Source organism: Schistocerca cancellata, chromosome 9, assembly GCF_023864275.1.
Source record: "Schistocerca cancellata isolate TAMUIC-IGC-003103 chromosome 9, iqSchCanc2.1, whole genome shotgun sequence".
In the NCBI taxonomy this organism is placed as follows: domain Eukaryota; kingdom Metazoa; phylum Arthropoda; class Insecta; order Orthoptera; family Acrididae; genus Schistocerca; species Schistocerca cancellata.
This window is the reverse complement of record NC_064634.1, coordinates 497,641,544-497,666,033: the sequence shown is the minus strand read 5'-3', so window position 1 is coordinate 497,666,033 and position 24,490 is coordinate 497,641,544. Positions and strand designations below refer to the sequence as shown.

At 46.4% G+C, this 24,490-nt stretch overlaps 1 long non-coding RNA gene across 1 annotated transcript in view; it reads left to right on the top strand.

Moving 5' to 3' along the window:
* Positions 1 to 24,490, top strand: part of LOC126101172 (uncharacterized) — a 79,227-nt gene that overhangs the window by 10,948 nt on the left and 43,789 nt on the right. Inside the window, exon 2 of the long non-coding RNA XR_007522285.1 lies at positions 4,903 to 5,013. This is a non-coding gene — a long non-coding RNA (uncharacterized LOC126101172). The remainder of the gene's footprint in view (positions 1 to 4,902; positions 5,014 to 24,490) is intronic.

Below are 24,490 nucleotides of genomic sequence, written 5' to 3'. Positions count from 1 at the left end.
ATTCAAACCGGTGGCGGTCGTGTTACGCTCTTCAGTTGTTAGAGGCCGTACTACGATTTTCAGTTGTTGAAGGGCGTATTACGCTCTTCAGTTGTAGGCAACTGCTGTCCACCAGTGTAGTAGTGCATTCTCTCTGTTTACTAATGGAGCGATACACTTGGTTCGTGCGTACTACGTAGCGCACCACAACGGACGAGCTGCACAGCGGGTTTGTCAACAACAATATCCTAATCGCCGTATCCCGCATCATACGACATTTGCCGCTGTGTACCAACGTCTGAGTGAGACCGGGTCATTTAGCAGATTACCTGGACAGGGACGCCGTCGCTCGGTAAGAACGCTGCTTGCAGCATGTGCTTGCAGCATGTGGAGCGGGATCCTTCAATCAGCACTCGTGCAATTGCACGTAACATGGGGACGAATCAGACGAATGTAAGAACAGTCCTTCGACAGCAATTGTTACGTCCATTTCACTTACAGTGTGTCCACAACCTGAAACCAGTTGATTATCCACCCAGAGCACAGTTTTCGCAGTGGTACCTGGAACAGTGTCAAATGCATCCTATATTTCCATCCTCTGTGTTGTTTGCCGATGAAGCAACGTTCGGGCGTGATGGAGTCTTCAACATGCACAATTCGCTTGTTTGAAGTGAGGATAACCCACGTGCCACACTTACTAGCGCTCATCAAGTGCGGTTCTTCGTTAATGTGTGGATCGGTGTTGTTGGGGACTGTTAATTGGGCCGTACCTGCCACCTAGACCATTAAATGGCAGGCACTACTACAATTTTCTCGCCAGAGCATTGCCAGAGTTGCTGGAAGACGTCCCGCTCTCTACAAGACAACGCATGTGGTTCCAACATGACGGGGCGCCGCCACATTTCAGTCGTCGTGTGCGTCGATTCCTGGACCGACGGTTCCCAGAAACGTGGATTGGCAGAGGTGGTCCTGTACCATGGACTGCTCGATCCCCAGATATGTCCCCTCCGGATTTTTTTGTGTCGGGAGAGATGCGCAACCTTGTTTACGCTACTCCTGTTGCATCAGAAGATGATCTTGTTGCCCGGATAGTAGCAGCAGCAGGAACAATTCAGGATACTCCTGGAGTTTTTGCCCGTGTCAGACAGAACATGATCCGACGGGGTAACTTTTGTTTACGTGTCAATGGAGACATTTTTGAAAATCTACTGTATTTGAAATTGGGTTGTGTTAATATGTTGTCTCTTGGTGATAAAAAAATGGAAAACTATTTGTTGGTTTAATTAATTTGCCGCCAGAGAAATCTTCCTCTACCGGTTTAAATACACCTCATAGGAAAAAATGACATTAGGGAAAAATATTTGTTTTGATGTCCCCTACAACCTACAACATTCCATCAGAATTTCTAAAATCAGTGGGGGAAGTGGCAACAAAACGACTATTCACGTTGGTGTGTAGAATATATGAGTCTGGCGATATACCATCTGACTTTCGGAAAAGCATCATCCACACAATTCCGAAGACGGCAAGAGCTGACAAGTGCGAGAATTATCGCACAATCAGCTTAACAGCTCATGCATCGAAGCTGCTTACAAGAATAATATACAGAAGAATGGAAAAGAAAATTGAGAATGCGCTAGGTGACGATCAGTTCGACTTTAGGAAAAGTAAAGGGACGAGAGAGGTAATTCTGACGTTACGGCTAATAATGGAAGCAAGGCTAAAGAAAAATCAAGACACTTTCATAGGATTTGTCGACCTGGAAAAAGCGTTCGACAATATAAAATGGTGCAAGCTGTTCGAGATTCTGAAAAAAAGTAGGGGTAAGCTATAGGGAGAGACGGGTCATATACAATATGTACAACAACCGAGAGGGAATAATAAGAGTGCTCGTATTAAGAAGGGTGTAAGACAAGGCTGTAGCCTTTCGCCCCTACTCTTCAATCTGTACATCGAGGAAGCAATGATGGAAATAAAAGAAAGGTTCAGGAGTGGAATTAAAATACAAGGTGAAAGGATATCAATAATACGATTCGCTGATAAGATTGCTATCCTGAGTGAAAGTGAAGAAGAATTAAATGATCTGCTGAACGGAATGAACAGTCTAATGAGTACACAGTACGGTTTGAGAGTAAATTGGAGAAAGACGAAGGTAATGAGAAGTAGTCGAAATGAGAACAGCGAGAAACTTAATATCAGGATTGATGGTCACGAAGTCAATGAAGTTAAAGAATTCTGCTACCTAAGCAGTAAAATAACCAATGACGGACGGAGCAAGGAGGACATCAAAAGCAGACTCGCTATGGTTAGTTAGGTTTAAGTAGTTCTAAGTTCTAGGGGACTGATGACCTCAGCATTAAAGCCCCATAGTGCTCAGAGCCATTTGAACTCACTGTGACACAAGGCGGTGAATGGCTGTCTCATAAAATTTCCGGGGCTGCAATGTTAACCAGCTCCGCATGCGAAGCTGGACGTCGTCGTTCAAGGAGAATCGTTTGCCCCTCAGAGCCTTTTTAAGGGGACCAAAAATGTCGTAATCACAGGCAGAGGGGTCCGGACTATACGCAGGGTGCCCGTCAACATCCCTTTTGAATTTCTGCAGGAGTGCCGCGACTGTGTTGGCCGTATCAGACTTTGCACTGTCGTGGAGCAGAATGACCCCACGGGTGAGTTTGCCTGGTCGTTTTGATTTAATCGCTAGGCGAAGGGTGGTCAAGGATTGCGAGTGACGCTGGACGTTCGCTGTTGTCCCGTGCTGCAGCAAGTGAATGAGAAGGCGGCCATTTTAGGTCCCCTTAAAAAGGCTCTGAGGGGCGAACGATTCACCTCAGACGACGACGTCCAGCTGTGCGTGCGGAACTGGTTAACATCACAGCCCCGGAAATTTTCTGAGACATCCATTCACCGCCTTGTGTCAAATTAGGAAAGTGTCTCAACAGCCAGGGTCAATACAGGTAGTGATTTCTGTAATTACACCTCCGGCTCGTTTCTTTTTGAACGCCCCTTATAGCTCTCAGTTTGCCTCATAGGGGCTGAGTGGATCCCGCTTGCCAACAGCGCTCGGCAAACAGGATGGTCACCCATCCAAGTGCTAGCCCAGCCCGACAGCGCTTAACTTCGGTGATCTGACGGGAACCGGTGTTACCACTGCGGCAAGGGCGTATTATTCAGAAATTAGTGCCAAAAATGTGTATTACAGTAAAAGAAGTTTATATTAACGATTCTACTGTAAAACAATTAGTCTTAAAATTAATTTGAACACCCAGTGTACTGCAGAAAGGGAACATGTCCAATCAACAGATTCGTCTCTCTCTTTCGCCTTATGCCACTGATGACATTTACATGTATATACACTACTGGCCATTATAATTTCTACACCACGAAGTTGACGTGCTACAGACGCGAAATTTAACCGACAGGAAGAAGATGCTGCGATATGCAAATGATTAGCTTTTCAGAGCATTCACACAAGGTTGGCGCCGGTGGCGACATCTACAACGTGCTGACATGAGGAAAGTTTGCAACCGATTTCTCATACATAAACAGCAGTTGACCGGCGTTGCCTGGTGAAACGTTGTTGTGATGCCTCGTGTAAGGAGGAGAAATGCGTACCATCACGTTTCCGACTTTGATAAAGGTCCGATTGTAGCCTATCGCGATTGCGGTTTATCGCATCGCGACATTGCTGCTCACGTTGGTCGAGATCCAATGACTGTTAGCAGAATATGGAATCGGTGGGTTCAGGAGAGTAATACGGAACGCCGTGCTGGATCTCAACGGGCTCATATCACTGGCAGTCGAGATGACAGGCATCTTATCCGCATGGCTGTAACGGATCGTGCAGCCAGGTCTCGATCCCTGAGTCAATAGAAGGAGACGTTTGCAGGAAACCAACCATCTGTACGAACAGTTCGACGACGTTAGCAGCAGCATGGACTATCAGCTAGGAGACCATGGCTGCGGTTACCCCTGACGCTGCATCACAGACAGGAGCGCCTGCAATGGTGTGCTCAACGACGAGCCTGGGTGCACGGATGGCAAAACGTCATTTTTTCGTATGAATCCAGGTTCTGTTTACAGCGTCATGATGGTCGCATCCGTGTTTGGCGACATCGCGGTGAATACACATTGGAAGCATGTATTCGCAGCACTGGCGTATCACCCGGCGTGATGGTATGGGGTGCCATTGGTTACACGTCTCGGTCACCTCTTGTTCGCATTGACGGCACTTTGAACAGTGGACGTTATATTTCAGATGTGTTACGAACCGTGGCTCTACCCTTCATTCGAATCCCTGCGAAACCCTACATTTCGGCAGGATAATGCACGGCCGTATGTTGCAAGTCCTGTACGGGCCTTTCTGCATACAGAAAATGTTCGACTGATCTCTCACCAATTGAAAACATCTGTCAATGGTGGCCGAGCAACTGGCTCGTCACATTACTCCAGTCACTATTCTTGATGAATTGTGGTATCGTGTTGAAGCTACATGGGCAGCTGTACCTGTACACGCCATCCAGGCTCTGTTTGACTGAATGCCCAGGCGTATCGAGGCCGTTATTACGGCCAGAGGTGGTTGTTCTGAGTACTGATTTCTCAGGATCTATGCGCCCAAATTGCGTGAAAGTGTAATCACATGTCAGTTCTAGTATAATATATTTGTCCAATGAATACTCGTTTATCATCTGCATTTATTCTTGGTGTAGCCTTTTTAATGGCCAGTAGTGTATATAATAAGGAAAATTACCTACCTAAGGCAACCAGAAATGCATGTCAGGATATAAATTACATTAAATCGGTTTTATTTAGTTTTTTTTGTCTGTAATTGATGGTAGGAAATGTGGACACGTTGCCCTTGTGCAGTAAGCGGTCGCTACAGACGGGCAGCTGGCTATGTAGCGCTGGGTCTGCTTGTGTGCTCAGGTGGAAGCGGCTGTCGGACCAGCGGCTGGCGGAGCTGCAGACCCTGGTGGCGCTGCAGTCGATGGGCCACAGCGTGCCCGTGGGCGCCGGCGTGGTCGACCCCAGGGCTGTGTGAGTGCCGCGCCGCCTCTCTGCCTGCCACCGATACTTTCAACGTTTCACGAGGAGTAGTAAGCATCTGAGGAGGTTGTCGTACAGACTAATAAAAGGAAACCGTTCCATATAACATGTGTTCGACTGTTACTGGTTACAGAGGTACAGCCGTCAGAATATAACCCAAAGGAATACTCACAGTCCAGAATTTTCACTCTGCACCGGAGTATGCGCTGATATGAAACTTCCTGGCAGATTAAAATTGTGGGCCCGGCCGAGACTCGAACTCGGGACCTTTGCCTTCCGCGGGCAAGTGCTCTACCATCTGAGCTACCTGAGCACGACTCACGCCCCCTCCTCACAGATTTACTTCCGCCAGTACCTCGTCTCCTACTTTCCAAACTTCACAGAAGCTCTCCTGTGAACCTTGCAGAACTAGCACTCCTGTGAAGTTTGGAGGACGGGGCGTGAGTCGTGCTTGGGTAGCTCAGATCGTAGAGCACTTGCCCGCGAAAGGCGAAGGTCCCGAGTTCGAGTCTCGGTCCGGCCCACAGTTTTAATCTGCCAGGAACTTTCGAATACTCATAGTGTCAGTTGTGTACGACTTCCTACACAACTGTAAGCATTGTTGGGTTACAAATTTGTGTGGCAGCCGTCGTAGTACAAAAGCTGGACAGGAGCAGAATAATTGTAACACCCCACCCGTCGCTTGTCCGACTTTTGCGTGTGTTCGCCCCTGACAAACAACTTACAGAGAAATTGGGAGTGGAACTATACGCAAAAATGGATAACGCTAGATTTAAATGTGGCCGTGTCACCCCTAATTAACCTGCGGTGGTAGTGTTGACGATAATTCACACCTATTTTTACTTCCGAACATGAACGATTACGAACACTTAGGGTGTTCAATGACATCAAACACATACGCAAAATAAAATAAAGCAAAATGGTGAATTCAGGACCAACTACTGAAAGTAAAGGCTCTACTGAATCACAATAATTTTATTATATCCTTCAGATCAATGCTGAATAAAACATTTGCAGTAACTCTGTTAAAATCGGTCCAAAACGCGATCTCGGTGATCTAGCGGTTCTAGGCGCTACAGTCTGGAACCGCGGGACTGCTACGGTCGCAGGTTCGAATCCTGCCTCGGGCATGGATGTGTGTGCTGTCCTTAGGTTAGTTAGGTTTAAGTAGTTCTAAGTTCTAGGGGACTGATGACCACAGATGTTAAGTCCCATAGTGCTCAGAGCCATTTCAACCATTTTGAACCAAAACGCGATCTCTTATAACACTCCAAAGTACTGTGAAACCTTTGTGGACACAGCAATTGCAATTGATCCAACTATTTAATGTTACTCCTAACACAGTGCGAAGCGGGAGCGATCTCACCGTAATATTCCTGTTGTAGCGGCGGTCTCCGACGGCGACGGTGCAGCCGTGCGGTCGGCGTGTGGCGTCTCGGGAAGTACAATCCTACCCTATTCGAACACCAGACTGCTGTCCGTAAACTCCTCTAATTGCGTCAATGTTTCCGCCAGCAATGAGCTGGCGCGGCTGACGTCCTCTCAGAACGAAAGACCGAGAGGGGAGACGACTTGGCTGACGTCCTCTCAGTACGAGAGCCCAGAACGGAAGGCCTCTACCGAGTCCAGCAAGATCGCTCTTCACCCTTATTTTCTCACCTCAACTCTTACCGAGCGAATCACATCAGTGGAAGCTCTCCAAATACCCAGTTTGCCAGTGCCAACCAATGTACGGCCTGCGAATAGAACTCTTTTCCACAGTTCCTTTATTTCTACAAAATTTCACGAGTAAACTCCGCCCTCGCCCTCTGGGAAGAACCACAGCTGTGGGCAATAACACGTTTACGGGAAGTTTTCTCCCAAGAGACAACTCGAAATTTTCCCGGCAAGATTCCCCGTCGTAGCGAACACAGACTCTTGCATTGAAAGTTTGTTATTCGGAACTCCTGGCCTGCCCCAGTTGAGTTACTCGAAGGTGTAAAATTAGTGGGACATAGGCGAGAGCACGCACAGGAAAGCCCGTCCAGCTATCCCCCGCTCTGTTTTGGTAAACACTCGAACACCTGCCGCCGCGCGTCCCTCAGAGGTTGGCGGCCGCTGTGGCCTCTCCAAACGGGTTACATAAATCCCCCAGTTCACCATTCATACCGTTAGGCTGTGACCTTCGGCGGCTAGGCGGGGACGTAGCCGAGCTCTGTCTCGCGTACTGCCTTTCCGCAAAATCTTATAATTACAAAATCGCGGAATTCTCGCGTGCCGATGCCTTTCCACATAGATTTCCTACACCGTAATTTAAAGTATTTCCCCAACAAAACGTAGTGTCACGTTAAATGGACTCATGTAAGGTGCAAGGCCGTTGCCACCTTACATAATCAATAAACGAGAACACAGTAAGCCCGCATCTCGTGGTCGTGCGGTAGCGTTCTCGCTTCCCGCGCCCGGGTTCCCGGGTTCGATTCCCGGCGGGGTCAGGGATTTTCTCTGCCTCGTGATGGCTGGGCGTTGTGTGCTGTCCTTAGGTTCGTTAGGTTTAAGTAGTTCTAAGTTCTAGGGGACTTATGACCACAGCAGTTGAGTCCCATAGTGCTCAGAGCCATTGGAAGACAGTAAATATGAGATTTACTTAACTTGTCTATCTCCAAGTGTGCAAAGACTCATTACAAATAATGCAGCACAAAATAGAGTCCAGCTCTCAATGTCAACAAGTAAACACAAAAGCACAAAAGGTGGGGCCGGTCGGGGTGGCCGAGCGGTTCTGGGCGCTACAGTCTGGAACTGCGCGACCGCTACGGTCGCAGGTTCGAATCCTGACTCGGGCATGGATGTGTGTGATGTCCTTAGGTTAGTTAGGTTTAAGTGGTTCTAAGTTCTAGGGGACTGATGACCTCAGCAGTTAAGTCCCATAGTGCTCAGAGACATTTTTGAACTAAAGGTGGTGTCGGTGTCGCGACTAGGCGGCGTCTGTCTAGCGTCAAGTAGCAAAGTGGCTGCGAGTGTGAGTGGGCAGTGTGGCTGCTGCTGGCCATTGTATCTTGGGGGGGCGCTTATCGTACGGAGCCATTGGAAGTGTGGCTCTGTGGGCGTGCACCATTGGGTCCACCAGTTACTGCGTGATCCCTAGCGGCATCTGATGTAAGCTTGCGTTGCCCTTGCCAACTTTGAGACTCCAATAGGATGGTATCAACACGTAATATTACACACAGAAGGTGTTATGCAAATGATTAAGCTGCAAGTTGACTTTTGTAAATTCACTTTTCCAAAATCAATGAACTACTGCATTCTCTTGGCAATGTTTAACTCTTCTGGTGTCGCCTGACGTCTTTTATCAAGGAGCAGTATTCATAATCCGAATCATAAATTCGTTTGTCGCATTTAAATTTTCTTCGCAAAACTTTGCCTTTAAATCATCCTAACAGGCATTGATATAAAAGGGTAAGGTCCGAGGACCTTTGCAGTCAAGAAACGTTACCATTTTTTTTTCCAAATACATCTTATGAGGAATGTTGGAGTTAGACGATTCGTTAACTGACAACCAAAACGCTGGAAGCACATACCGATTCTTCTAGCCAGAAGCGCCTTCCCCGATAAACATGAGAACTCGGTTTTTGAGGACTTCCAGACTACGGCTCCCTGTAAGACGACACGGTAACACAACAGGCCGAATTAACCGACTGCCTGTCATATCACACAACAAACATAAAGCAAAGTATGAGATTTTCACTCTGCAGCGGAGTGTGCGCTGATATGAAACTTCCTGCCAGATTAAAACTGTGTGCCCGACCGAGACTCGAACTCGGGACCTTTGCCTTTCGCGGGCAAGTGCTCTACCATCTGAGCTAGCGAAGCACGACTCACGCCCGGTACTCATAGCTTTACTTCTGTCAGTATCTCGTCTCCTACCTTCCAAACTTTACAGAAGCTCTCCTGCGAACCTAGCAGAACTAGCACTCCTGAAAGAAAGGATATAGCGGAGACATGGCTTAGCCACAGCCTGGGGGATGTTGGTAGAGCACTTGCCCGCGAAAGGCAAAGGTCCCGAGTTCGAGTCTCGGTCGGGCACACAGTTTTAATCTGCCAGGAAGTTTCATATCAGCGCACACTCCGCTGCAGAGTAAAAATCTCATTCTGGAAACATCCCCCAGGCTGTCGCTATATCCTTTCTTTCAGGAGTGCTAGTTCTGCTAGGCTCGCAGGAGAGCTTCTGTAAAGTTTGGAAGGTAGGAGACGAGATACTGGCAGAAGTAAAGCTGTGAGTACGGGGCGTGAGTCGTGCTTCGGTAGCTCAGTTGGTAGAGCACTTGCCCGCGAAAGGCAAAGGTCCCGAGTTCGAGTCTCGGTCGGGCACACAGTTTTAATCTGCCAGGAAGTTTCATAAAGCAAAGTGCTCTTGATAGTACACTGGTGTCCAAAAGTAAAGTAAGAAACCGAAATTTTGCTAGGTTGCCACAAACAGTAAATCAGGTGAAAGTAAAGCAGAAACAATATTAAAAAATGCATAACGGAGGACAAAAATGTTCTTCGTTTTAATCCAACCCAGCGGATTTACACACACATTCCGACAACTGGTTAATGCGCTCAGTATGGTGCGGGACCGCTTCTGGCAGCAGTGCAGACAGGGCATTCTGTGGCTGATGTGATGTCTCTTGTTGAGACAATAATTCAGCTTCTTTTTGTGTAGCTGCTCGCAAGTCTTGGAGAATGGTTGGTAGATACTGACGTGATGCAACCCGTGCTCTATGAGATTCAAATCAGGGGAGCGTGCAGGCTAAGCCCCGTGTGCAATATCTTCCGTTTTCAAGAAAACATCGTCCACCCGTGCTCTATGAGGTTCAACATTATCCTCCATCAATACGAAGTCTGGGTCTACAGCACCCCACAACAACAGTACATGAGGTCCCAAATCTCGTCACGATATCTGACAGCAGTTAAACCTTGTCGATTTAAACATACAGCTTCATGAAGAGGAGGTTAAGTGGTCAACATAATCCTGCCCACACAATTAAGGATCATCCTCGATATCGGTCTCTTTCCATAATGACTGGTTCCAGAAATCCTGCTCCACGTTCCCTCCATCGTCGAGAATCACTGTCCAGACCAAATCGGGGTTCATTTGTGAGAAGAACATTGGCCCCTGTCCGACAGTCCATGTGGCGTAGTGACGGCTGCACTGTAGACGTTCCCTTCTGTGAAGACGCGTCAGAGGTACACATACAGCAGGTCTCTGAGAATAAAGGGCACTGCCGAAGCCTTCTGTACACCGTTTGCTTCGCTTCAACACGTCCAGTGGATGCTGTGAGCTGAAATGCCTGTTGCCGCACAGTACTAAGGCAGTACCGACGTGCTTTTACAACCAAATAACGGTTCTTTCTCTTGGATGTTACTCGTGGTCGGCCCCGCTCGTTCTTCGGGATACAGTTTCGATGTCTAAAAACTGTCGCCACATCCGAAAAACAACAGAACAATTAACATTAAGCCAGGGGCGGGCAGGAATCCTGCACATGTGCGGTGCACTTGCACGCGTGCAGTTAACAGGTGTTCCGCGTGCACACAGGGGCCACCCGCTTATCTCCCATCCCCACCATACCTTCTGTCCGCACCTTCCTCTGTAATGCGTTTTGTTTCCTAGCTTGCTTTATTGAGTGAATGAATTAGGTTAGTAGGAGTGCTTGAAAGAAATCATGGTTTGAAAGAGTACCTATTACCTACGATACGTTTTATTTAATTACCACAGGTGGAGTTTACAATACGTTTAATATCTGGTACGAAATTTCTACATACAGACAAACACAAACAGTTACGTAAATTTTCATCACTGATGTTTGCTCTTAACCGAGACTTATTAATTCAGCAAACGGTTTTCCACTTGCACATACCGCTGGGCTATTATTGTTGTCGTCCTGAAAACTTGAAAGCAGTGCTCCATAAAATGTTAAATCAGTTAGATGAGAGACATGACGAGAGAAAGTCGCAGATCTGCGGTGACAACAGCAACTACGACAAATTCAAATGGCTCTGAGCACTATGGGACTTAACTGCTGTGGTCATCAGTCCCCTAGAACTTAGAACTACTTAAACCTAACTAACCTAAGGACATCACACACATCCATGCCCGAGGCAGGATTCGAACCTGCGACCATAGCGGTCGCCCGGTTCCAGATTGTAGTGCCTAGAACCGCTCGGCCACTGCGGCCGGCCAACTACGACAGATTCATCTGGTATCGTCAGACCGCTCTTCTTAAGCTCAGTCAATTCCCCATCCGCTCAGAATCCGACAATAAATTGTACTCGTCCGTGTGAAATTTATTATAATGGCCTTCAATACTAAACTTCCGTTGACCAGCGAGAATACTGCCACATATTAAACATTTCGAATTTTCACGTTTTTGCACAAAGAAAAAATGATTCTCCCATTACTTTTTAAAAGATAGCAAATCTCCACTTCTCCGTTTCTTGAAATACAACGTTCACTACATAGTGCTCGCTTCGCATCAACGTCCGCAGCTTAGCCTGGCACTACACTGCCGCAACCTGCCGGCTGTCGCCACAGCCCCGGTCGACGCCTGCACGCGAGCAGCACACGTGCAGCGCTGTGCGCTCATGAGCCGCGTGCAACGTTTGCCCGCCCCTGCATTAAGCCATCGGACTACATCATTTTGCTACTGTCCTGCTTCCATTCTTCCCATGGCCCTCCACCGTAGATAACCTCGTAAGCGTCTTTTCCGTGGCTTACTGCGCTGACTGTGACTGTGTACAGTGTGGTTGTGGACGTGGGCGTACACGGTAGACATACACTCCTGGAAATTGAAATAAGAACACCGTGAATTCATTGTCCCAGGAAGGGGAAACTTTATTGACACATTCCTGGGGTCAGATACATCACATGATCACACTGACAGAACCACAGGCACATAGACACAGGCAACAGAGCATGCACAATGTCGGCACTAGTACAGTGTATATCCACCTTTCGCAGCAATGCAGGCTGCTATTCTCCCATGGAGACGATCGTAGAGATGCTGGATGTAGTCCTGTGGAACGGCTTGCCATGCCATTTCCACCTGGCGCCTCAGTTGGACCAGCGTTCGTGCTGGACGTGCAGACCGCGTGAGACGACGCTTCATCCAGTCCCAAACATGCTCAATGGGGGACAGATCCGGAGATCTTGCTGGCCAGGGTAGTTGACTTACACCTTCTAGAGCACGTTGGGTGGCACGGGATACATGCGGACGTGCATTGTCCTGTTGGAACAGCAAGTTCCCTTGCCGGTCTAGGAATGGTAGAACGATGGGTTCGATGACGGTTTGGATGTACCGTGCACTATTCAGTGTCCCCTCGACGATCAGCAGTGGTGTACGGCCAGTGTAGGAGATCGCTCCCCACACCATGATGCCGGGTGTTGGCCCTGTGTGCCTCGGTCGTATGCAGTCCTGTTTGTGGCGCTCACCTGCACGGTGCCAAACACGCATACGACCATCATTGGCACCAAGGCAGAAGCGACTCTCATCGCTGAAGACGACACGTCTCCATTCGTCCCTCCATTCACGCCTGTCGCGACACCACTGGAGGCGGGCTGCACGATGTTGGGGCGTGAGCGGAAGACGGCCTAACGGTGTGCGGGACCGTAGCTCAGCTTCATGGAGACGGTTGCGAATGGTCCTCGCCGATACCCCAGGAGCAACAGTGTCCCTAATTTGCTGGGAAGTGGCGGTGCGGTCCCCTACGGCACTGCGTAGGATCCTACGGTCTTGGCGTGCATCCGTGCGTCGCTGCGGTCCGGTCCCAGGTCGACGGGCACATGCACCTTCCGCCGACCACTGGCGACAACATCGATGTACTGTGGAGACCTCACGCCCCACGTGTTGAGCAATTCGGCGGTACGTCCACCCGGCCTCCCGCATGCCCACTATAGGCCCTCGCTCAAAGTCCGTCAACTGCACATACGGTTCACGTCCACGCTGTCGCGGCATGCTACCAATGTTAAAGACTGCGATGGAGCTCCGTATGCCACGGCAAACTGGCTGACACTGACGGCGGCGGTGCACAAATGCTGCGCAGCTAGCGCCATTCGACGGCCAACACCGCGGTTCCTGGTGTGTCCGCTGTGCCGTGCGTGTGATCATTGCTTGTACAGCCCTCTCGCAGTGTCCGGAGCAAGTATGGTGGGTCTGACACACCGGTGTCAATGTGTTCTTTTTTCCATTTCCAGGAGTGTATATTCATGAGACAACTCATCAGTTTCAAATTATCCAGTGACGTAATTCTAATCGACTAACTTTATCTCCTTCTCTAAGGTGCTGAATCTGCTGTAAATGATAAGGACGGAGGCTCTGTATCCATAGTGTGCGCCATATTCTTGTGCACTGAGGTGCAAAGAGTCATGGGATACCGCCAGATATCGGTCGGATGTGCTTTTTCTCGCGTAGTGCAGTAACTCGACGTGGGATGGATCAACAGTTGTTGGAAGTACCCTGCAGAAATACTGAGCCGTACTGCCTATATAGCCGTCCATAACTACCCAAGTGTGCACGAACAGACATCTCGATTATGCCACATAAATGGGATTTATGTCCGACGATCTGGGTGGCCAAATCATTCGCTCGAGATGGCCAGAACGTTCTTCAAACAAATCTGGAACAATTTTTACCTGGTGGCATGGCACGTAGCTATCCACGAAAATTCCATCGTTGTTTGGGAAACTGATGGTTTTCAAGTAGCCAAACATAACCATTTCCAGTCAATTATCGGTTCAGTAGGTCCAGAGCACCCAGTCAATTCCATGTAAACACAAAAAAATGGTTCAAATGGCTCTGAGCACTATGGGACTCAACTGCTGAGGTCATTAGTCCCCTAGAACTTAGAACTACAGGGTTATTACAAATGATTGAAGCGATTTCACAGCTCTACAATAACTTTATTATTTGAGATATTTTCACAATGCTTTGCACACACATACAAAAACTCAAAAAGTTTTTTTAGGCATTCACAAATGTTCGATATGTGCTCCTTTAGTGATTCGGCAGACATCAAGCCGATAATCAACTTCCTCCCACACTCGGCGCAGCATGTCCCCATCAATGAGTTCGAAAGCATCGTTGATGCAAGCTCGCAGTTCTGGCACGTTTCTTGGTAGAGGAGCTTTAAACACTGAATCTTTCACATAACCCCACAGAAAGAAATCGCATGGGGTTAAGTCGGGAGAGCGTGGAGGCCATGACATGAATTACTGATCATGATCTCCACCACGACCGATCCATCGGTTTTCCAATCTCCTGTTTAAGAAATGCCGAACATCATGATGGAAGTGCAGTGGAGCACCATCCTGTTGAAAGATGAAGTCGGCGCTGTCGGTCTCCAGTTGTGGCATGAGCCAATTTTCCAGCATGTCCAGATACACATGTCCTGTAACGTTTTTTTCGCAGAAGAAAAAGGGGCCGTAAACTTTAAACCGTGATATTGCACAAAACACGTTAACTTTTGGTGAATTGCGAATTTGCTGCACGAATGCGTGAGGATTCTCTACCGCCCAGATTCGCACATTGTGTCTGTTCACTTCACCATTAAGAAAAAATGTTGCTTCATCACTAAAAACAAGTTTCGCACTGAACGCATCCTCTTCAATGAGCTGTTGCAACCGCGCCGAAAATCCAAAGCGTTTGACTTTGTCATCGGGTGTCAGGGCTTGTAGCAATTGTAAACGGTAAGGCTTCTGCTTTAGCCTTTTCCGTAAGATTTTCAAAACCGTCGGCTGTGGTACGTTTAGCTCCCTGCTTGCTTTATTCGTCGACTTTCTTCGCTCACTGCAGGCCGACCCGTTGATTTCCCCTTACAGAGGCATCCAGAAGCTTTAAACTGCGCATACCATCGCCGAATGGAGTTAGCAGTTGGTGCATCTTTGTTTAACTTCGTCCTGAAGTGTCGTTGCACTATTATGACTGACTGATGTGAGTGCATTTCAAGCACGACATACGCTTTCTCGGCTCCTGTCGCCATTTTGTCTCACTGCGCTCTCGAGCGCTCTGGCGGCAGAAACCTGAAGTGCGGCTTCAGCCGAACAAAACTTTATGAGTTTTTCTACGTATCTGTAGTGTGTCGTGACCATATGTCAATGAATGGAGCTACAGTGAATTTATGAAATCGCTTCAATCATTTGTAATAGCCCTGTAGTTAAACCTAACTAACCTAAGGACATCACAAACATCCATGCCCAAGGCAGGATTCGAACCTGCGACCGTAGCGGTCTTGCGGTTCCAGACTGCAGCGCCTTTAACCGCACGGCCACTTCGGCCGGCATGTAAACACAGTCCACAGTATTATGGATGTATCATCAGCTCGCACAGTGTCTTGTTGATAACTTGGGTCCATTGCTTCGCGGGGTCTTCGTCACACTTGAACCCAGCCGTCATCTCTCACCAGCTGAAATCGCGACTCAATAGACCAGGCCACGATTTTCCAGTCGTCTCGGGTCCAACTATGTAGTCACCAGCCCAGGAGAGGCGCTGCAGGCGATGTCTTTGTTAGCATAGGCACTCCTAACGCACACGTACGTCGTACGTTGCACACTGACTTCTGTGGTTACCTCAGGCCGCGTTGCTCGTCTGGTAGCACTGACAACTCTATGCAAACGCCGCCGCTCCGGATCGTTAAGTGAAGGCCGTCGGCCATTGTGCTGGGAGTGGTGTGGGACAATCCTTGAAATTTGGTATTCTCGGTATACACTTGACGCTGTGGATCTCGGAATGTTGAAATCCTAACGATTTCCGAAATACAATGTCCCACGCATCTAGCTGCAACTACCACTCAGCGTCAAAGTCTATTAATACCCGTCGTACTGCCATAATCGTGCCAGAGGTCTTTTCACATGAATTACCTTAGTACAAATGACAGCTCCACCAATGCACTGCCCTTTCGTATCTTGTATACGCTGTACTACCAACTTCTATAAATGAGTATATCACTATGCCGTGACTTTTGCCATCTCAGTGTACGTCAAACTATCTAAGTGAGTTACAGGTGTTATTGATAGCGTCAGGAGTGAAACTAGCTGTTGTGTACATAGTTCCGCGTAGTCAGCGCGTACACAACTTTCCCACTAGAGCGCGCCCCGCTAAGCACAATAGCGCAGGCGCAGCGCTCGTCCGTCTCCGCACTACGAGATGGTGCTGCCTTAGAGACGGACCAAATCCTGCTTCCGCCGATCTGCGTATTAATATGTAACGCAGCCAATGAGATTGCTGCTAACGTAGAACCTTTTCTCCTCGCAGAGCACACTCGAGCAGTGATACCTGAATGCGCGAGGTATTATAACGAGTGTATAGATCTCTGATTGGCCAGTCTGCATTTGTCTGCACCAATCTGTACCAGTCTGCATTAGTCTGTATCAGTCTATAGTCAAGTTTCAGTCTGCGCCTAATAAGATTATCATATTCCTGTACATCGCCATGAAGATAAATGTATAGATACTTTGTGAAGTTCAAAAAATGGTTCAAATGGGTCTGAGCACTATGGGACTTAACATATATGGTCATCAGTCTCCTAGAACTTAGAACTACTTAAACCTAACTAACCTAAGGACATCACACAACAACCAGTCATCACGAGGCAGACACTTTGTCAAGCATCAGAGATATGTAAGAATAAGATTAACGTACCAAGACCAAAGGAACTTCAGATTGTCAATTGTAAACAGCATCCAGAATCAAGTTACGTAATGTCTATGCTTTTTATTATTTTAATAAATGTGTGTGAAAATTAATCATGTTCTGTTTAAAGTTGGTCACCGTCAATCTGCTCCTCTAAGCTTGCAAGTGGCATTTCTATCGTCTGACCTAACGGCAGAAGATAAACACGCCACGATAAGACCACGAGACATGTTGCTGACACTCGCCTACTTCGTTAGAGCGACAAGTCAAATAATCTGATGGTGTGTGTACCGAAGGTTTTACAGTATGCACACCACACTAGCCTCATTAGTTAGCAGTATTCATGAGACTCCTCAATGATTTACAACTAGGCACTGACAGAATCCTAATCGTCTATCTTTAAGTTCCTCTCTAAAGTTGTAAGTGGAAAACTGGTATGTCTAGCAGTTCTGTGTGTGCTTGTTGAAGGACTAAGAGTACATTCACCCAATTGAATAACGTCGTCTGCTTCACGCACACCACGTTCAGGTGAGGTATGACTGTAGGGCAGTGCACCAACCTCACTCTAATTATCAAACTACGAGAAATCTGGTAGTCTGCCATAAGGAAATCATCTTTTGTATTCTGTAAAAGCAGTGTTTCCACTGGAAAACTCGCACACATGTGACAGATCTTGTGTTACATCAGCCAACACGTAATTCTAAAGACGCGTGATATGCTTAAATGATACAGCAGAAGTGGCAAACAGGTCACAGTCACAGATGAGAAATCCTCTACTTGGAACTTCAAAACAAAAATGCCATTCCATAAATAGACCTATATCAAGAAACTTTCCTGTGTAACTAGCTGTATCACTGTAACCAATAAAAACCGCACCACATGTTACATGTAATCTTTCATTTGAGTTAGTCTATAATACAATTTCCTAAAATATTTACTCGTCCTCGTGAAACGCTCTGTATAGGCATCATTCTTCTAAGAGCTAAGGGATATTAAAAGAAATCATTCTTCCACCTTGTTTGATACTGTCCTGATCTTTTCTTTATCTTCTGCTAAGCTTTTAGTCCGTATTTAACTACTACTCTCAATATCTTCTAACAGTAATATGTTTCGAACGTTTTACTCTCTACTCTACTTTTCTTATCTTGTGCTAAGCTTTCCCCTCTACTTTTCTACTACACATCCCCGAAGCAGGGACTCATGAATCCATTACCCAAGAAGAAATCTGCCAAATAACTTCCCGACTCCAGACCCATTTACATTCTACCTGCTTTATCCAAGGTTTTAGAATATACAGTGTACCAACAGGTTTAATATCAAATAACCTTGTAAACGTATACCAGTCGAGTTTCCGGAAAAATCGCAACATTACGATCACTCCTATAATAGTGACTGACGAAATGAAACAATCTATGAACGAGCAACAGCTACAATTATGCACTTTTTTGGATTTCAGCGATGCTTTCACCACTGTCGATTTAGACGCTGTAATTGCTAAACTCACAAGTCAATATTTTTTTCTAGTGCTGTGCAATGGTTCCACTCGCATCTTACATATATACATATATACAGAATTAAAAGGTCGCAATATAGGGATGTCATATCAGAGATTCCACAAGGATCAGTATTGGGACCATAACTTTTCTCATTATACGTTAATGATGTGTCAACCATTCTCTTCTATTGCAGAATCACCTATACACTCACGACTTCCAGTTATATCTGAGTCCGACAAGTTCAATACAGCCATCCATCATGTGAATGCTGATTTACTTGCCTTATCTATGTGAGCGCGGAGAAAGCAAACTTATTCGCTCACAAAAGACTTATTACCAGTCAGAGAATGTTCTCCCTCCGCACTTCTGAACGGTACAGAAATAACCTTTTGCTCTTCTGCAAAGAACTTCGGGTTAATCCTGGACAATCACTTAGACTGCATTGATAATACAACTTTAATTTGTATGAAGACTCAACATCACTTCGTTCACTACAGAAATATAAAAAAGTATTTTCTTTAGAACTTAAAAAGGAGATGGGTGAGTCGGTAGTACCACTCGGAGTTGACTATGATGATGCTATTGTCCAGTGAGTTCCGTACGAAAGCTGACGCAGGTAGAATGGCGATGAATGCTTGTGTGCAATATAGTTGTGATGTACGCTATTTCGACCTTATCACCTCTGCCTATGAACCGTTACCATGGCTGCGTGCCGACAAGCGTAGAGACTATCATACGCTACGTTTGCTCTATCGTCTTCTCAACCATTGCCCTCGCTCTTATTTAGCTTCTGCTCTTACACTACTATCTGAACAGTGTAAAATCCTCTCTGCACCATCACATAACACTGCCATGTTCTCTAAATCATTTTCTGTGTCAGGAACCCGACTTTGGAACAATATTCCTCAAAAAATAGGAGAAATTAAATTCCTTCAAAACTTCAAATCGCAGTTAATGACCACCTTCTGCCACAACAGCCATCTCTCCAATATACTGGTTTGCTGCTTAGACTTGTCAATCCCCCCTCCCCCACAGATCTTCCTTCACACATGTTGACAGAGTTCTTTATGGAAATTCTATTCTCTCCTAATAGCCGCTGTCACTGTCATTCGAATCTCCTCCTCTTTCTTTCTCCCTTCCGCTTCTATAATACCGAACATATATTCAGAGGTGTTAAACAAATCTGTATCATTCTTAATGCCTACTGTTGTTGTTATCATGGTTATTATTAGTGTTATCTATTATTTTCATTAGCGTTATTATTGTCACTTATTATTTTTATTATTATTATTATTATTACTACTACTACTACTACTACTATTATTATTATTATTTATGTGAATGTTTGTGCAATATCTTTTGTGTTGTTCCTTGCCAGATGTAATGTAGGTGGGCCAAATAAGCCATAAATAAATCACTAAATAATACTTTGATACTCACAAACAAACCCAACAAAAGCCGTAGGTCAGGGCGGCCCAGATTTCAACTCGCAGCCAGTGCCTTGGCACTTATGTCCGCTGCACATTTCCACCACTATCACGCCACGTTGCCTGAGCGATTGGAGAGCGGAGAAGGGAAAACTGCGAACGTGACGAATGTAAATGGCAGTGCAGTCTCACTACATAAGACTTGGTTTTACAGTTCACATTTCGGAACGACATAGAAGACAGTGAAAGAAATTTTCAATGTTATTTAATTATTTTTGGCGTGTAGAAGACATAATATAATTTTTATCTGGTTCAAACCGTCGGCATAGGACAGATGCAGACAATGTCGCAGACTATGGCACTTGAGTTGCCACGTAGTCATCACTTATTTAATTTCATAATCGAGAAAAGATCTTTCTCATAAATATGTCGATCGAAATAGTGCAACACGTTTGGAGCCTCATTATGGAGACGTGAAAACTCTAAAAGCAATGCAGAAGTCCTGGCAATTTTTAATGTAAAAGAGTTTGACATTAAAACCATCAGTTCCATCTGCACATGTGTGGCGCGCTTTCACCTGAAAAGGCGAACGGTTTCGGAAACAGACTGAATACAGTTGTAAGACTGACAGTGTCCTCGTAACGTTAAGGGAACCACCGTTGTAATTAGGACAGGGTCACAATGAATTCTTTAAACGTAGTGCTTTGTTTTAACTGCAGTGAGATTAGGGAACTGGATTTGTTTGTCAGAATGCGTCGCTTGTATAATGCGATTTCTCAAGATCGAAGAAGACATCTACAATCTGCTGTCTGTGTAGAAAGGATTGTTGGATTTCCTTCTCTAGCAGGATTATTTTCAAAGGTTGAACGATACCTCCGAAATCCACACTGGAAGCGACTAAGTAGGTCCAGCCATTCTAGGACCCAAATCAGTTGACCATGTGTTCTCGTGTCTTTCCTATACATCTAGTGACGGCCATTTTGCGATAACTATTGGCCAACATGTGGCCTTTCGCTAGTTTTGGAAGGGACACTAACCTCCACCGGGTCAGGAAAGTCCCCGGTCAACCGAGTCGCATTAAAAAGGGACAAGAGTATTCCTTTTGTGTCCTGGTGCTGTAATATGCTGTATGGGATTCGATCCTTACCTGGGGCAGTATCCTTGACCCGAGACAGGGCACACTAAATCTCTCACATGGAGAAAGGGCGACTGTAATCTTCGGTGTCGGTAGAATTAAAATTTCAACCAGCTCTCCCCACCAATGCTCGATGGCGGCGGAAAGCTGGACGTCGATTTCCATTGGCAGTGATCGAACCACAGTAATCCGCTGTGGCATTCGCTATGCTTCCACGTGTAGATTGTAGATACCCCTGCCGAAATACAGCAGTTACAGGTCGTCTGGAACATTTTCCAAATATCCTTTGTGTGGATTTCCATACCTTTGAAGAGTTAGCGGAACGATTGATCGAGCCCAGAAACACTTGTTCTCGCTGATTTTCTATCGTGCCTTTTCGCTCACGATTCAGAACGCTGCGAGGTTCATAGCAGAAGGTTGACGTTTGAATCGTCACAGGGCCGAGCGTCTCTCCCTGACGGTGGAGCGACACTCATCGTTGCATCGTGGGACATGCCGCCTCCGAGGTCGATCTGAAGACTTGGGGACGGACGCATCAGCCATCCAGTGAGCCATCCAGTCCTGGACCCTAACTCGACGTTCAGAAACAGTCTCCAGTCCGCTCTGCTTAACATACACCTTGGCGCTTCCTTTCAGGGACAGCTCTATCTGAGAGGTGAATCCAGATAGGGGATTGTCAACTGGAATACAAGTCAGCGACCACTTCCCAGTGTGCAGCATCGACAAGGGCTGGAGAACAGAAAGCAAAGGCTATGGCCGAGAAGACCCCATGATAGTCCAAAAGTGTGTACTACCACCAGCATTAAAATAGGCATAACTCCTCTGACATGGTAAGGCTTTCCACAACCCTACGTCTGGGGCATGTTGATGAAGATCCACGTAGCACATTGTGAGCATTAAAAACTCCTACAAGTAGGAAGGGTGGAGGGAGTTGTGAAATCAGTTAAGAAAGACCGACCCTATCCCAAATTTCGTTGGACGGCGGATACACACTACAGATGGTAAGAGCAAATGGAATATGCACCGTGAGAACAACTACCTGAATAACTGCACTGAGGGAGAGAGGCGTATTACATGTCATTCACAAAGATAGCCCCTCCATCTTTAGCCCTGTCTCCACCGCAGTCATCTTTCCGATGAGGACTGTATCCCTGAGCATAGGGATGTTTAAAGTGCCTTTCCTGTAGACGCAGACAAAGGGGCTTCTCCTGTGTCAACAGTCCCAGCTCCTCCATTTGTGTTCTGTACTCGTTCATGTTCCACTGAAGCACAGGAGCCATTTGTCTGGGGGATTTATGTTTTCCTCTTGCTTGAACCCGCTTCAGAAGGTTGAAAACCGAGTAGACTCAAAGGTTCATCGAAGCCGTGTCGTAATCTTCTAAGTGTTCCTGGACCTGACGATCCATCTGCTTCGATTTTGCCTTCTTGATAGTACACTTAACCTCAGTCTTCTGCTTCAGATTCGACGACGCCGAGGTATGCTGTGCCGTCCCAATGTACAGCACTTGCCCTGCCAAAGTAGTAGCAACACCAGGAGAGGAAGCAGTGGTCACTGTTGGAGTTCACGTGAAGACAGCAATATCAGGGGCGAAGTAGTGTTCACCGTTGGAGTTTGGGTGGAGACAGCAACAGCAGGAAATGAAGCAGTGGTGACCGTATGAGTGTGCGTGGTGACAGCAACAGATTCATCTGAACTGTCGCTGCCACAGATCTCCTTGCAAAAGCATTTCTTGGTATGAGGGTCCACACGTGACGTCTGGGTATAAACATTCATAGTCGAGGGTTTCTTCGAGAGTACTGCAGCAAATGATGTGAGGGGCTTTGGGTTTGAAGCAATATGCACATCATCTTCGCTCCAGCGTATATAAACGTTTAGTCACCTTTAACTCTTCGATTTTCTTTTCCTCCTTGTACACCATACACTCTCTGCTCCAAGCTGGATGTAGACCTTGAACAATTGACATAAAGGGCAGGGAAGGTGTATGTAGTTCCATCACCATCGGTGGCCATACCACACTGTACCACACGTAGCTCGTCCGTTACACGCGAGAGTCGTGCGCCCGAATTTCTGGCACATGAAACACTTCACAGGGTTGACGAAGTATGGTATGGCTTTATTAAAAACCCAGCCTTAATATGATCCAGCAAAGCCGGCGAACTGAACATCAGTGTAAATGAGTCTGATTTTCCCAGTTTTTCATCCACATGATGCATTAATTGCTTCACCTCTGTGACCCCATCGTCAGCCCATTCCTCCTGTTGCTCTGCAGTGTTCATGTGCATAATGTCACTGCATGTGATCACTGCCTGACAGTAGTTAAGGGCGCGGTGTTGTTCAGCTGCAGTTGTTGTAGTTGTGGTCTTCAGTCCTGAGACTGGTTTGATGCAGCTCTCCATGCTACTCTATCCTGTGCAAGCTTCTTCATCTCCCAGTGCCTACTGCAGCCTACATCCTTCTGAATCTGCTTAGTGTATTCATCTCTTGGTCTCCCTTTACGATTTTTACCCTCCACGCTGTCCTCCAATACTAAATTGGTGATCCCTTGATGCCTCAGGTCCTACCAACCGATCCCTTCTTCTAGTCAAGTTGTGCCACAATCTCCTCTTCTCCCCAATTCTATTCAACACCTCCTCATTAGTTATGTGATCTACCCATCTAATCTTCAGCATTCTTCTGTAGCACCACATTTCGAAAGCTTCTATTCTCTTCTTGTCTAAACTATTTATCGTCCATGTTTCACTTCCATACATGGCCACACTCCATACAAATACTTTCAGAAATGACTTCCTGACATTTAAATCTATACTCGATGTTGCTCCCCAAAAAGCAACATTCCTTTACTACTTTAAGTGTCTCATTTCCTAATCTAATTCCCTCAGCATCACCCGACTTAATTCAACTACATTCCATTATCCTCGTTTTGATTTTGTTGATGTTCATCTCATACCCTCCTTTCAAGACACTGCCCATTCCGTTCAACTTCTCTTCCAAGTCCTTTGCTGTCTCTGATAGAATTACAATGTCTTCGGCGCTCCTAAGTTTTTATTTCTTCTCCATGGATTTTAATACCTACTCCGAACTTTTCTTTTGTTTCCTTTATTGCTTGTTCAATATACAGATTGAATAACATCGGGGATAGGCTACAACCCTGTCTCACTCCCTTCCCAACCACTGCTTCCCTTTCATACCCCTCAACTGCAATCTGCTTTCTGTACAAATTCTAATAGCCTTTCGCTCCCTGTATTTTACCCCTGCCACCTTCAGAATTTGAGAGAGAATATTCCAATCAACATTGTCAAAACTTTCTCTAAGTCTACAAATGCTAGAAACGTAGGTTTGCCTTTCCTTAATCTATTTTCTAAGATAAGTCGTAGGGTCAGTATTGCCTCACGTGTTCCAACATTTCAACGGAATCCAAACTCATCTTCCCCGAGGCCGGCTTCTATCAGTTTTTCCATTCGCCTGTAAAGAATTCACGTTAGTATTTTGCAGCTGTGACTTATTAAACTGATAGTTCGGTAATTTTCACATCTGTGAACGCCTGATTTCTTTGGGATTGGAATTATTATATTCTTCTTGAAGTCTGAGGGAATTTCGCCTGTCTCATACATCTTGGTCACCAGATGATAGAGTTTTGTCAGGACTGGCTCTCCCAAGGCTGTCAGTAGTTCTAATAGAATGTTGTCTACTCCCGGGGCCTTGTTTCGACTTAGGTCTTTCAGTGCTTTGCCAAACTCTTCACGCAATATCATATCTCCCATTTCATCTTC